General features: G+C 38.2%; 1 long non-coding RNA gene across 1 annotated transcript in view; it reads left to right on the forward strand.

Annotated features, from left to right (window-relative positions):
* The window catches only part of LOC131380994 (uncharacterized), an 81,087-nt gene that overhangs the window by 10,127 nt on the left and 54,667 nt on the right, over positions 1-16,293 (forward strand). The window contains exon 2 of the long non-coding RNA XR_009209378.1: positions 5,927-6,019. This is a non-coding gene — a long non-coding RNA (uncharacterized LOC131380994). The remainder of the gene's footprint in view (positions 1-5,926; positions 6,020-16,293) is intronic.

The following is a 16,293-nucleotide window of genomic DNA, read 5'->3' on the forward strand; positions in this document are numbered from 1 at the left end:
TCTTTGCTATTGTGAATAGTGCCGCAATAAACATACATGTGCATGTGTCTTTATAGCAGCATGATTTATAGTCCTTTGGGTATATACCCAGTAATGGAATGGCTGGGTCAAATGGTATTTCTAGTTCTAGATCCCTGAGGAATCGCCACACTGACTTCCACAATGGTTGAACTAGTTTACAGTCCCACCAACAGTGTAAAAGTGTTCCTATTTCTCCACATCCTCTCCAGCACCTGTTGTTTCCTGACTTTTTAATGATGGCCATTCTAACTGGTGTGAGATGGTATCTCACTGTGGTTTTGATTTGCATTTCTCTGATGGCCAGTGATGATGAGCATTTCTTCTTGTGTTTTTTGGCTGCATAAATGTCTTCTTTTGAGAAGTGTCTGTTCATGTCCTTTGCCCACTTTTTGATGGGGTTGTTTGTTTTTTTCTTGTAAATTTGTTTGAGTTCATTGTAGATTCTGGATATTAGCCCTTTGTCAGATGAGTAGGTTGCAAAAATTTTCTCCCATTCTGTAGGTTGCTTGTTCACTCTGATGGTAGTTTCTTTTGCTGTGCAGAAGCTCTTTAGTTTAATGAGATCCCATTTGTCAATTTTGGCTTTTGTTGCCATTGCTTTTGGTGTTTTAGACATGAAGTCCTTGCCCATGCCTATGTCCTGAATGGTATTGCCTAGGTTTTCTTATAGGATTTTAATGGTTTTAGGTCTAACATTTAATTAAGATCAATGGAACAGAACAGAGCCCTCAGAAATGATGCTGCATATCTACAACTATCTGATCTTTGACAAACCTGACAAAAACAAGAAATGGGGAAAGGATTCCCTATTTGATAAATGGTGCTGGGAAAACTGGCTAGCCATATGTAGAAAGCTGCAACTGGATCCCTTCCTTACACCTTATACAAAAATTAATTCAAGATGGACTAAAGGAACACATTTTCAATAGATCGAGTGGTTCCACTGAAACTGTTACAGTGGGTAGCTAGTCGGGTATGAGTAGGGTAGGAGAGGGCTCCTCCTGCCAGACACATACCAGGAGTGTCTGCTGACCATCAGGTGATGGGCAGGTGGTTGTTAACCGTCTCGCTAAAGCAATAATTGGTCACAGCTGGCACCAGAGAACGCCAGTCTCCTACTAGATGGAAAACACCTGAAACTGGTGATCAGCAGCTTCCCAAGGAGTTGGGCAAGTCAGGAGAAGCAGCGCAAGACCCTGGAAGTGAGCCAATGTATAAAACCCCAAGTCAAAAGGTCAAACCATGCACTTGGCTTTGAAGACGCCCGCTTAGCCCTCTTCCAAGTGTACTTTCCTTCCTTTTGTTCCTGTCCTACAGCTTTTTAATAAACTTTCACTCCTGCTCTAAAGCCTGCCTTGGTTTCTCCTTCTGCCTTATGCACTCAAATTCTTTCTTCTGATGAGGCAGGAATTCAGGTTGCTACAGAACCATAAGGATATAGATTCGCCACCAGTAACAGAACTGTCCCCTGGGAGGCTGGAGAGCCCCAGGACTACACATATCAGCAGTTGATGTAAATCCAGGGTACAAATTACCTTGAGAGTTACTCTATATTTACAGTGTCATCCAGGCCACACAAAGAGTGCGATCTATGCATGGCAATGGAGTTCTCTACAACTCGAACCAGAATGCCTTCGCGTGGAAAAGATCTGAACCATGAGACACCGTCAGCTTCTCAGGTCTCTCAGTTGGAACTTGAGGCAAAAGAAGGCAGAAAAAGTTCCTTGAAAAGTAACCCGGAGATGACCTTGTCCCAGAATCTCTGCTTCAGTAACAGAGAGCAAGGGTAGCTTCCAAGCATGCTCGGATGGTAACGAGCTGAACCTGCAGTAGTTCTCAGTATGTTCTCGGCCAGAATTCTCTGCTTTTCCCCCTGGACTGGCGAGGCATTGACTACAGAAAAATTTCTTTTTCATCTGGTGTTTTTTTTTTTTATTTCTAAAATGAACTAATAATAAGAAAATAAAAAAAAAACACACCAAAGAAAGTATCAGTATGAATATAAGATACTTGTATGCTGACTGATGAAACTGCTAATGGGGCTGTCTCCCTTAAAAGACATTTTTCACAAAAGCAGATCACAATTTGAGTGCCCATGACTACCAAACAGCAGGAGGAAGAGCAGGTTGCAAATTCCTGGCACATTTACAGAAGAAAGCTGAATTGTTTGGCTTAGGCAAACAAGTTTATGCTTGGTTATAAAGCAGATATTTATCTTTTAATCAAATTTTAAAGTAATAAATACCTAAGAGACAATTAGAAATAAAACTTCGTAGAGTATATTCCTCATTTGGCAAAATATTATGCTGGAAATTTAAAGCAAAATAATAGATGTCTTGCGAATTGTTAGACACCAGAATTAGCAACCATGAAGTCTTAGACAGTGACATTCCAGATCAGATTATTCAATCTTGGGATTTGATGCAATGCCTCAAAATAGGCTCAACAGGAGGTTTACAGTACAAGGCAATGCAATCGTTCTCGAAATACAACTTATTTCATGCTATCTGTGGGATTGTAGTGCTGACGGCTTGGTAGAGGGCAGGTTTCAAAGTAAAAATTTCTCATTTTTCCATTCAGTGGTAAATTCTGTCAACATACATACCAATTTCAACACATGTCTGAACTATGCCCTTAATGTTCAGGGTTTTGTCCAGATTTTCTTTTCTTTTTTTTTTTTTTTTGAGATGGAGTCTCACTCTGTCGCCCAGGCTGGAGTGCAGTGGCGCAGTCTGGGCTCACTGCAAGCTCCGCCTCCCGGGTTCACGCCATTCTCCTGCCTCAGCCTCTCCGAGTAGCTGGGACTACAGGCGCCCGCCACCACACCCGGCTATTTTTTTGTATTTTTAGTAGAGACGGGGTTTCACCGTGGTCTCGATCTCCTGACCTCGTGATCTGCCCGCCTTGGCCTCCCAAAGTGCTGGGATTACAAGCGTGAGCCACCGTGCCCAGCCTGTCCAGATTTTCAAAATAAACATCACTCATAAAATAGATTTTGTTCTGGTTTGGTAAGACTAAAATGCATACATTATATAGTTCTTTTGTTTCTTCTAGCCCTCTGATACGTAAGAACAAAGACACATTTATATAAAAGTTGTTAAAATTTTAAGCAGCCTAAATTCTATTTTTAAGTAAGAAAAAGATAATAAAAATGCTATATTTTTTCTCACAATGAAGTTCAAGGAAAAGTTGAGAAAGACAATTCAGAGAAGAGGCTTTTAAATCTTTCATTTATCAAAAAGTATTTTAGAAATCCCTAAAATGATCCAAGAATAGCAAAATCGTTTCATGAGACATAAATATATTTCCCCACAATTTTAGATTTTCTCTGACACCTGAATATGCACTCATACTTCTTGAATGATGCTGAGCAGACAACACAGCCTGCTAATATAACAATCAACAAAATATCATCAGTCCTGGACAGGTCTGCGCAAATATCAAAAGTAAATTCCTTTTGTTCAAAATAAAAGCCATTGGGAGAAAATAAAGTTTTGTGGAGCAAAAAAGATTCTCCCTTAGATAAGATGATGTGGTGTATATAAATTAAACACTCAGTTGACACACAAAAAATTTATCCTTTTCCTTAAAATAATTTCAGCCCAATATGTTTTAGGAGCTCTAAGCAAAAGTTAAAATATTAGTTGCTTATTATAAAACAAATAAACTAAAATAAAGATGATTATATATCTTTCTCTGAGTTAAAGTGTTCTCATTGAAATATCATGATAGTATCTTGGAAACGTAAGTAATTTAAAGAAATTACTATCAAACAATGTAAAAATCAAAAACTGATGATAGAACTCACGTACTTTCCTTTGTCATTCATGTCAGGAATTGGCTTGCATTTTAATTTTAATTCCTCTCCCCAAATCCCTCATATCTTTGCATTCATTATAATATTTTAAGAAAAATTATATTTGTCTCACATTTTACTTTTTTACATGTAAATTATCTTTTCAATACTCAAAAATCTTGGGATAGAAATTAATATGTGATCCCTATTTATGAATAAAGAAAGTGAAGTTGAGGAAGGTGAATGATATCTTTTAGAATTTCAGAATATTATTTCCACAAAAAGAATCTATTGCTTTGTGGAAAACACTTAGAAAAAAGAGGATTCTTAAATGCATTATTATAAAGTGAAATCAGTCAAACTATATATGATTCCAACTATGTGACATTCTGGAAAGGGCGAAATTATGCATCAGTAAAAACATCAGCAGTTGCCAGGGGTAGGGATGGGCAGAGATGAATAGATGGCACATAGAGGATTCTTATGGCAGTGAAACTATTCTGTATGATACTATAATAGTGGATAGATTTGATTATGCACTTGTCAAAACCCATAGAACTGTGCCACACCAAGAGTGAACACTGGTGTCAACTATGGACTTTTGTTAATAAGAATACGCCAATATTGGCTCATCAATTATAAAACGCAGTACGCCAATGCAAGATGCAAATAGGCGTAACTGTGTATGTTGGGAAGGGGATGCGGGAACAATGTAATACTCTTCAATTTTTCTATAAACCCAAAACTGTCCTAAAAATAAGTTTACACTAAAAAAATCAAAATCACACTCATGTGCCCTTTTCCCACTTGAAGATATTCCAATGTCATTTGAAGATATGAGTATCAGAAAGTGATGCTTGCTGACCTTTAAAATCAGGCAGCCCCGCTCGTGATCAGGTTCAGGCTAGTCCATAATAACTACTCTGCACCGGGTCTGCACCCAATACTCACCCATTATGTTCCACCCCAAACGAGCTCCTCTGAATCCAGGTTTCCGTATTTCTAGAGGATAATAACCGCTAAAGAGGGAAATAGGTTCAACAGCAGAAAAGAGAACGTTGTTTTAGTCTAACAGTGAAAAAAGTGGGTAATCTAAAAAATCATAATTAAATAAATAATCATAATTTTTTGAGACTGTCTGCACGATTGCAACTATGAGACTATGGCGGCTATTGCAACTATCAGACTACTGAAACTATGAAGCTGCAAGGTCCCCATGTGACCTGAGTTTCCTCTGAGGAGCATGGGGCACACAAATGGTTCCATCTGGGAGCAATCCAGGAAAAGAGACCCCTGAAGGCCCTGGGCCAACATTACTGGCAGGTTGGAATCCCTGTGAGCCCTAGACACCAGGCACCTGCCCCATAACCCCTACAGCTGGCTTTTCCCCACCGGCAGCTCACGTGCTCACAGGAATGGTTGCAGGCAGCACTGCAGACACCAAAGGTCCCTCTCCACTTCAGTGACACGGTTGTGCAGGGACTGCCTAGTTTTGAGGGTAACACAGGAGTCCACGGGAAACTTAGGTGTATTTAGGCACAGACACAAAACCTGCCTGCGCACCGGGCCCTTCTTAACGTGGGGCCAATGCCATCTGCCCCTGAGGGAAGGGTGGAAACACACCTGCCCAGATAACAGGAAACGGTTTTCTACCACTGAGGAAAGGTAAAAAAACACCCCTCTCCCTGCATAACACTAGGCAGTAATCTCACCCCTCCCCAGGAGTCCGCACTGACATAGTGAACCTCCGAGTTGGCTGTGGGGGCAGGGATGGAGACACCACACACCCAGATACCAAGCAGAGTGTGCTGTCACCTGTGGGCAGGGCGAGGTTGTGTGCAGGACACAGGCCTGCCTTCCAGACTATGCAGAGTGATTTCCCTGCGGGTGGAAAGGATGCTAAGAAAGTTGTTTTCCTGAAGCTCTGACACACGGGGCCTGCCTGAGCCTGAGTCTGGTGTGGAGAAAACACACGCTTTGCTCTCAGGAACAGCAGCCGCCCCTTCCACTGGGTAGCAGGAAACCGGCCGCTGGGAAGGGCATGTGGTCCGAGAGGGCAGCACACTGACAGTAAAGGCGGATGACTGAACGTGTTCTCTGGCACTCCAGGTCCCAGACTAAGCTCAGGCCAGTGGCAGGCTACTACCAAAGGGATCTGAAGGATGCGGTACACCCAAGGTAACTTCGGAAACAACAAAACAGGTAGGGCCCAAGTGCAGACTACGTGGACTCAACACACCGTAGTTAAGAGCCTGGCAGAAAAAAACCAGTCAGGTCCATAAGTAAATATTCTGTTTTCACAGAGACCGATTTCTACACCCAGCATACATATCTTTCATGAATAAAGGCGAATAAAGCCTTTCTCACCCAAATAAAAGCTGAGGGAATTTGGGAGGCAAAAGAAAAATGATATCAAGTGGAAATTAAAATATACCCAAAGGAATGCAAGAGCTATGATTTGTAAATATAAGCTACCTATATGAGACACGTTTCCCATTTTAATCATATCAAAATAATTAAAGCATTTAAATAAAAATAATGCAAAGAGTTGTGGGCTTGATGACATATGTAAGAACAAAATGTATGACGATAGTACGAAGGATAGGAGGAGAGAGAAAAAAGTTGCTAGGATTGTATATTACATGTGCTGTGGTTTAATATTATTTAAAGGTCATCTGTATTAAGAATAATGTGAATGTTGCAAACCTCAGAGAAATCAGAGAAATAAATACATAATAAAAAGGATGAGACCAATCAGCCAAAAGTAGAGATGAAATGGAAACATAAAAACATAATTATTTCAAACTAAGGAAATGGGAAAAATATAGAAAAAAAAAACAGATGGCACCAATAGGAGATGACAAATTAGATGTCAAATTTTAATAAAAATATATTAATAATTATGTAAGATATTAGTCTCTTGAAAGATAAAATTAAAGGTCAAGATGCTTATATTGGATGAAAAGCAAAGACCAACTATGTGCTGTCTACATGTAGCACACGTTAAAAATAAGTAGAAGGAACAGTAGATTGTGGAAACACAATTCCAAAAGAAGCTGGATGAGCTATATAAACATTGGATGAAGTAGATTTTAAAATAAGTGATATTACCAGGAATAATGAGAAACATTGCATGATAATTAAGGGTCAATTCATCAAGAATTAAAAAAAACTTTTAAATATATAACAGAGCTTCCAATAATATCAAGCAAAACCCAACAAAACAGAATTTTTTTTCAAATATCATAAATATTGTTGGAAATTAAAACACTTCTTTCTCTCTCCATTATTGATGGGATAAATACAGAAAATTAGTAAATATATAGAAAATTTGAACAATACTATTAAACTTTTTATTTTTGGACGCAGGGTCTTGCTCTGTTGCCAGAACTGGGACTGGAATGTAGTGATAGAACAACAGCTCACTACAGCCTGGAACTCCTGGGCGAAAGCTTTTCTCCCACTTCAGCCTCCCAAAGTTCTGGAATTATAGGAATGAGCTACTCTGCCCAGCATCCAAAATATTTTAAAATTAAAAATGACGTTTATAAATAACTCACTGGTCAGATAAAAAGGTACAAGGGAAATAAGGAAATATTTTGAATGGGATTATATGAAAACACATCATATCAAAATATGTCATATGGAGCTAAAACATTGCATAGAGGAATATTTATAGCATTAAATGTTTACTTTAGAAACAAATCTCAAATCAATTATCTACACTTACACTCAGGAAACTACAAAAGGAGGAACAAATTTAATTAAAATCTATCTAACAGAAGGAAATAATACAAATGAAAATAGAAATCAATGAAAAATGAAAGTTAATAAAAGCAAAAGCAAAGAAGAATAAAATAAATAAATTCTTGTCAGTTTCATTAAGAGAACTAGAGGAGGCACAAATTGCCAGTAAAAGATAGGCCATCACAACAGATACAACAGATATTAAAACGATCGTAATAGAATATTGTGAACAACTTATTGCAATAAATTTGAAAACTTAGATGAATGCTTTTGCTCTAAGAAACAAGAAAACAAAGGAAAAATGACAAGGCAAGTATGTCCAAACATACCACTTTTATTCAAAATTATATTGAAACTTCTACTTAGTAGAATAAAGCAAGACAAAAAAAAATTAAAGACAAACTGATCAGGAAGAAAGAAACAAAATTACCTTTTTTCAGAAATGGCATGATCATCGAGTTAGAAAAGTCTAAGGATTTATAAAATTGGTAGCAGTTTAGAGTGTTTACGGTGGTCACAGGATATAAGGTCCACAAACGAGAAGCCATTTGATTTCTATATATTATAACCAATGGGATTTTGAACTTAAAAACTAGGACTACTTATAATCACATAAAAATTGTGAAATATTTTGGGGTAAATTTCACAAAATATGCACAACATCTGTGCACTGAATATTACAAGTCATTGCAGAGAGAAATGAAACAGAAGTCACAAATTGGGAGAAAGTACTGGTAAACATTTATTAAATTATCTACACTCCATATCATGTTTATAACGTATTCAGCATAAATAAGAAATCCTTGCAATTCAATAAAAGGACAATATAATTACAAAGTAGGGAAACAGGTACTTCCCAAAGAGATGTAAAAATGGCCAATTAGAAGCAAAAATGTGTTCAACATTATTAGCAATTAGGGAAATACACATTAAGACCACTTGTATATTTATCAGAATGGCAAAGCAAAATTTCTTGTTATACCAAGTGTTGGTGAGGATGTGAAGCTACTAGAAGTCTCACACATCAGTGGTGAGAGAGGAAAAACTGAATTCTCTTAGGAAAGTTTTATCAAGCCAAAATCTACTTATCTTATGATCTAGCAATGTTAGTCTTAAGTATTTATCCATTAAAAATAAAAATAACTGAGAGCAAAGGACCTATACATGTATGCCTTTAAAAGTTTTGTTCATAAAAGTTAAAAACTGCACACAACTCAAACGTACATCATCTGATGAACAGATAAACGAATTGTGGTATATTCATAAAATTGGGCACTATTCAACAATAAAGAAAATAAGCTATATATATATATATATATAGAAATAAATGAATTTCAAAACTTTCAAGCAAAGTGAAGCCAGAAATTAAAAAGTACATAAGCTACAGTTTTATAATATGCCATCCTAGGAAAGGCCAAACTCTAAGGGCAATAAACAATTCAGTGCTTGTGATGGTCTAGGTGAGGGGGAAGGACTCGACCCTAAAACGGGGCATCTTTGTTGAATGGACCAAAATGTTCTATACCTTGATCATGGTGGTGGCTGCGTGAGTATATGCATTTATGAAAACATCAAAGTGTGTTTCTGTGTGTGCGTGTTCTGAAAGTGAAGAGAAAAATAGTCAATTGGAGGATTTCTTTTTCTTTTTTTTTTTTTTTTTTTTTAGATGGAGTTTTACTCTTGTTGCCCAGGCTGGAGTGCAGTGGCATGATCTCGGCTCACTGCAACCTCTGTCTCCTGGGTTCAAGCAGTTCTCCTGCCTCAGTCTCCTGAGTAGCTGGGATTACAGGCACGCGCCACCACACCCAGCTAATTTTGTGTTTTTAGTAGAGATCAGGTTTCCCCATGTTGGTCAGGCTGGTCTCGAACTCCTCACCTCAGGTGATCTACCTGCCTCAGCCTCTCAGAGTGCTGGGATTATAAGCGTGAGCCACTGCTCCTGGCCTGGAGGTTTTATAATAACATTAGATATATTTAAGTGTATATATCAGCAACATTTATGTTCAAATTTTATGAAAAGTGTATGTTTTCTCATAGAAGTAAAATATGCTTGACATATATATTAGAAATAAGGATCCACTCTTAAAATGACATCTGTCCATTCATTCACTTATATTTATTGAATGTATAGCTATGTGAAAAATTCTATTTTAGATTTAACTACTCTTTTTTATACTAAAGTTGTGTTTTCCTTTTAAATAGGTGCTTATTTAGCATAATGCTAATACACATTTCTTATATTTTATATTCCTTCTCAAACTATACTCTTTATCAATTTGGATTTAATATATATGTGTAAAGTTTATTCTACCCCTCCATTGTTAGGACATTAAATCAGAAACTGGGCACACAGAGTAAACTTTACTTGCTTATCTCTTAAAATTTTGCATACAGAGCTTGAGATCACTGACACTGCTAATGTTACTCAGACCCATAGAACACATCGGGTATGTAGGACGCTCAAAACACACATTAGCTGTCTTCTAGAAACTCTCACTGACCTCTTCAACAAGCTTTTCTAACTGAACTGTATTTACGCAATAGAAAATGTGAGCATTTTAAACAAAGGGACAGCCTGATAAGTTAGCACATTGACTCAATGATGCTGTCGATGACGCTAGTCACATTCATCATCTGCATCCTCTCTAATAATAACTGCAGAAGAATTATTTTATGTCTTCATGAAAAAGTAGTCATGTTTTCTCACGAGTGATTTGTCTTCTGTCTCAGCTTCCAAGAAGGTTAGCAGCACATTTGCAAGTGCTCAGTATTTCAGAAGACTTATTTTTTATAATACTTCATCTCTGCATTATCCCATTTTTTTCTTCTAATCTTTGCCTTTGGCAGTTTTCTTACTTTCCTGTATTTATATTTTTGCAATTTCCTTACTTATTTATATTTATCTTGTGTTACATCAGTTTGGAAAATGGGTAGGAGGTACATAGATGATTAATGAGAGAAAAAAGGAGAAAGAGAGAAGAAAGAAAAAAGAAAAAGTGAGAGAGAAAGGGAGGGAGGGAGGGAGTAAGGAAGGAAGGATGAAAGAGAGAGAGAGAGAGACATTTCTAAGACATTAAGCCCCTGCTGGTCCGCCTGAGGAGGAGCACGTGTCCTGCTGCCTGGGCTGAAGGCTGGGGTAGCTAAAATGCACACATTTCGGTGGCAGCAACCACCAGTCCACACAATGAGTTGGTTTCCAAGTCCTTGTAGTGAGAAGATGTCACTACAACTTAATGCAAGGGGTTTAGATATAACTTAGTTCTTTTACAATCTGTACTAATGCTATTTTTAGTGAAGAAACTCTTTGATTAGGAATATTTATTTATAGGGCTTTTTAGTTTACAAAGAAAGGGCTGTGGAGAAGTATCTGGAGGAAGCCTATGAAGACAAATGGTGCTCTGCGTGACGAAAAACATATTGAAGATTGTGGTTGTCTTGACAATGCTTTCAGGAGATCTTAGTTCAGACAAATAAAAGGATATATTTTATTTAAAGAGAAAGGAGCAAAGAGAAGTGAATGGAGTGCTAGAGAAGAAATTATCAGAGGAGGCATCTGAAAATCTCAGATAGTAAAATGCCTCCAAGCCCACCGGGGTGAAGACTGCCCCAGCTCACGTGATTCACAGGACTAAGGGTGGGGGCGGGGGGCATGCTCCATACCCAGGGTGGGTGAGGTGGGTGGAGGTGTGGGGTTTGAGCAGCCACCACTTAAAGTCCGTATGTGTAGTTAGTATTTGGGCTTTTGAGACAGATTGAAGGTGTAGGAAGCTTTTTGATCTGGCAACCAAGTAAGTTTCCTGAGGAGGCTAAATTCACTATCATCCCATGTCCAGAGCTGCCTGGCCTGTCTACTCTGTGCAAAGGTAACGCCACCCTTTAGGCATGTAGATTTTCCATACATTACACCACAGGAAGTTTCCTCATCACGTCAGACCACTTCCTCCTATCTGTGACCTTCAAGTCATCATTTCTGCCATCTGGAAATGGGCTTCAGTGTCTGATTTGAATTTCTACGGCTAATATTTTATAATGGCATTCAGGAAATTAAAAATTAAAGTAGGAAGTCTGAGTAAAAAGTAATAAACTTGTACTGAGAAGCTTCTAGACATGTAAATATCTGGAATGCAGGTTATGTAATTTACAAATGATGAAAAAGTTAGCTGTGTGAATGGTCCAAAGTTCTACAGTTATCTGAGGCAAATTTTCTTCTTTTTAAGTGGTAAAATCAACAAAGCCTACTGGCTACCACAAAACTCCACATTTTCTTTATTAGCCAAGAGATTCAACTATTTTCATTTTTGCCGAATTCCCAGAGAACCCAGCAACTCCAACACTCAGATGTTGAGTTTCACAGCCTTTCGTCATTTCTGAGAGATGAGCCATCATCTGTTCTTTGAGCCTGCATGTTTCTGTCCTTGCTTGACATACTCTAGTTCAAGTTGTCTTCTGCCACTTAGACTTAAAAGATGCTGGCACCTAAAGATATGTTTTTGGAGACATATTCATGCTTAAATATATTATACATTAGGGAAAACAACTTTGTTATGACTTCTCTCTATATTTTGTTTTTCTTCATAATGCACGTCATAAAATATCTTTGCAGCCAAACTGTTAGAGAAGCTTCAAAGCTTCACACACATAGGGTTCGTTTTGCGAGGCAAGGCAGGTCTCCATGACCTACAGCTCTGTTAAAGTGGGGATTTCCACAGATCAGGTCTACGTGCCCCCTTCCAAGGGGCTTTGTGACTGTGCTGCCTGGGAATGGCTCTCTGAGCGGTGATGCTGCTGAGGATGGCAGGACAGGCCTTGGGAAGGTGCTCCAGAGGACAGGGCAGCCTATGCAAGGCTGGAGGAGGGTGTGCACCTGGATGAGGTTCCAGAGAGCAAGCGGCCAGAGGGGAAGAGAGGTGGTAAAGTGTGGAGTGGACATAACACAGGCAGTGCGGACGGACCAGGGTGGGCCTCACAGGCCATAGTCAGGACCTGGGCCTCTACCTTGGAAGAGAGAGCAGAGGCTGGCCCCAGAATTCGGGGGTGGGGGAAGGTGGGGGAGGCCTTGAGTTCGTTAAAGTGTGCATTACCTCACATGTTTATTGTTTTTTGTAATTCTTTTTAATCACAAAAACATCATGTTTTAGTATCTACTGTCAGCAATCTTCAAGAATATAAGGCACCATTATTAACTCTGGTCACCCTGCTGTTCATTAGAGCTGTTGAACTTACTCCTTCTGTCTAACTGAAATGTGTAACCTTTGTCCAACATCGCACCCCAGCCCCCAGCCCCTGGCAACCAGTGTTTTACTTTCTAGTTCTGCGAATTCAACTGCTTTAGGTCCCACGTGTATAAGTGTGATAATCACATGGTTTTTTGTCTTTCCCTCCCTGCCTCTTCTGCTTAGCAGAACGTCCCTGTTCATCCATGTCGTCACAAATGACTGAACTTTTTGTTAAGGCTAAATACTACTCCATTGTGTAAATATATGTCACACCTCATGTGATAAATACATACAATTTTCATTTGTCAATTAAAATGAATAAAAAGTTTAAAATAAAATTATTTATATAATGGAACTGCATTACAAAGTGTCAAAATTTTGTATTTATCATCATTAATTCATGTCTGTATTTGTCTTCTTAATTTGTAGGAGGTATCTTCATAACATGAGGGATTTTAATTTGGACAAGTTCTTCACACAAATTAATTTTAGAACTAAAAGGGGAAAATATATGTTGAACTCAAATGAGCAAACAGTTCCCAGTTTTTTGCAAATTACTCAGCAGTTGGACTTAATATAACACATAGCCCTACCCCTGTAGGCAGGTGGATGATTTAAGATCAAGATATTTCATGTACTTCATATTCTTATGATGATTTTTATAAATGAGATTTATTTAAAAACTTGTCATGATTGTATGTTTTTTGATTTAGTAAACATGCCTGAAAGGTAATCAACAACAGGCTTCACATTCTGTTATCTGTTGTATTAAAACACACTTCATGAAGTACTCGTGAAGTAATAGAATCTTACCTCTGATGTAATCTATAGTGCATTCTACGTTGTTTTGTATTCTTATAATTACTATTTTTAATATCTCAACTAAAAAAAAGTATTCATCCCTTCCACCCCTGCCTATGGTTATTTTTTAAAAATCATTTTTATTTTTCTTTCTGTATTTCTTGCTTTACCTCTGAAGTTATTTTTATGCTGGTATTTTCATGTTTCTTATTAGAAACACTGTTAGTCATCAGGAGACTAAGCAGTGTTTTAAATCTGTACCAACTGTTATGTAATCAAGAAATTTACTTTTTCTATCAACCCTTATACAAATTTAGATTCCACAGACCACGAAAAGATCTCGGTTTTGCACTTTTCATTTACATTTAATATGTGAATTTTATTGCTATTAGGGTGACTATATGTTGTGTGAAATATGAATTTTAGTCATTTACTGTTTTAATAAAAATATAATTGCAAATGAAATTGCAGATCACTACTCCATTTTACTGCATTTTTCCAACAATAATTCTGCTTACACAAAGCTCAAATAGCCACTTAATGAGGTCAATTCAGAGGGAAACATTTTTGCCTCTTAGCGCCTGAGCTAAGAGCTTAAGCAAAGGCTTGGGGTGGAGGTGGCTTGGAAAGACTGAGCAGGGCAGCTTCTCCTGAGTGCAGCTGGTGACACCCCAGAACACATGCTCAGTGGCCGGAGTACTCTCCTGCCATACAAATCTCTACAGTATATATACAGTCTATGTACTGGCTTTGTTAAAAGATTCCAAATGTTTGAATATACTTTCGATTAACTTGGTCATCCCATAATATCCGTGATCTCTGAGTACTTAAGGAATTTCTTGCTATATCAGTGTTTATGTGAACACATGGTTTTACTACTGAATTAGGTTCAAAGCATTAACTGCAAAGCCTGAGTTGCTTCCTGAGGTTTGCAACCAAGAACCCCAACTGCTATGCATATGAGATTTAATTCACTCCCACGAGCAAGCGAGACTGCAGTGTCCACCGGTTTGACACACCCTGAGCCCACCACACTGGAGAGGAGCCCATGAATAAGGCAATCAAGAGCAGTCGGCACAGCAAATATTCATGGTCACGTTAACGCCTCGCTCTGGGAGCTTATGGTTAAATGAGGGAGGGGTCACTGAAATAGTTAACTTGGCTCACTGTGGTGAATGAGAGTCATACACAAATCATTACAGAAGCCCCAGAAGACAAGAGTAGGTAGAATTAGGGAATTAGGGAATTAGGGAAGGTTTCCCAGAGAATACAGTAGGTAACTTGAAACAAGAATTAGCAATATTCTGGAAGGTAGGAAGCAGTTACTCTGTGTGTGTGTGTGTGTGTGTGTGTGTGTGTGTGTGATGGGATGAATTGCTGGGGAGAATGAGAACTGAATTCTAAGTGAAGGGAGTATCCTCTGGATAGTATACATGATACTGAGCATAAAGCCATTAAACTATAATACAGGCTCTTATCATTAGGGCATTTAAAAGTGTTCACAAGAAATATCACAGTGCTATGCAATAGGGAGTTGACTTTTATAATTGAGATTCTCTGCTGGAATACCACTTCCCCCCAGCGTGACTTTAACTCCCACCCCATCCAGTCACTGAAACTGCTGAGGGCGTACAGCCTCCAGTGATCCCATAGAGAAAATAGAAAAACAAATAGAAGCTGTGCTTAGATTAGAGACAGAAGGCTACTATGGTTTTATCAGCCATTATAGAAAGTGTACATTAATGACTAAGTATTTATACATTGTAAGCTAAATATGTGTTTAAACTAAGAAATGATTGCTCTTTGGTCAATAATATATACTCTGAAGAAAAACACAGACATTCTGGGGACACCAGACCAAGGGGTGCGAGAATATCCTGAGACACCAAGAATAGAATCCACATGAAACCAGTGTGGAATAAATTCCTCGAATCCTACCAGTTATGGGCTGTCATGATTCTTTGGCGGCCAGGTGAAGAGATGGGTGTCAAAACGCACTGCTTGCCATTTAGGACTGGTGGATATAACTGTAAGAAACCTTTTGTCCTTCAATCCCTGCTGCTTGTGACAATGGTTGGGCATGGGACTATTCATAAGAATTAAATCCAAAATAGATTAGAGAGAAATTTGCAATTATAAAGCATCTATCAGTAATTGGTATGTCTAAGATGAAGGTCTGGAGTAGGAAAAGTGATACTGAACACTGTACTTTAATGGCTGTTAGATATTTAAGAAATGGCATGGTTGTCGTGCAGATATGAACTCTATAATAAAATAAAAGCTATTTGCTTGTTTCAGGCTTACATCAGAAAAGAGAGAAGGAGAAAAGAATGCCCAAAATATCAGGCACACATTCTTAAGGATAGAATATGGCTATCCATATTATTCCTCAGAGCTGAGGAATAATACTTTTGTTCAATAAGAATGATGCTTTGAAGAAGGAAAAGAAGATGGTAATAATTATGTCATTGCTAACAATAACAAATAATACTTGAATAGCCCGTATGTGCCAAGGCTTTTGAGACTGTGCGTGTAATCCGACAACAGCACTATGAGCTATTTGGAGAAGATCTTTTTGATTATGAGGGACAGAAACCAAGTTGTAATTGGTTTAAAGAAAAACTGCTAGCAATAATGCATGATGATAACATGGACTTATAAAGCTCACAGTATATTCTCGGCACTGTTCTAAGTTCTTGCATAGATTAGCTT

Source organism: Hylobates moloch, unplaced genomic scaffold, assembly GCF_009828535.3.
Source record: "Hylobates moloch isolate HMO894 unplaced genomic scaffold, HMol_V3 SCAFFOLD_13, whole genome shotgun sequence".
Lineage (NCBI taxonomy): Eukaryota > Metazoa > Chordata > Mammalia > Primates > Hylobatidae > Hylobates > Hylobates moloch.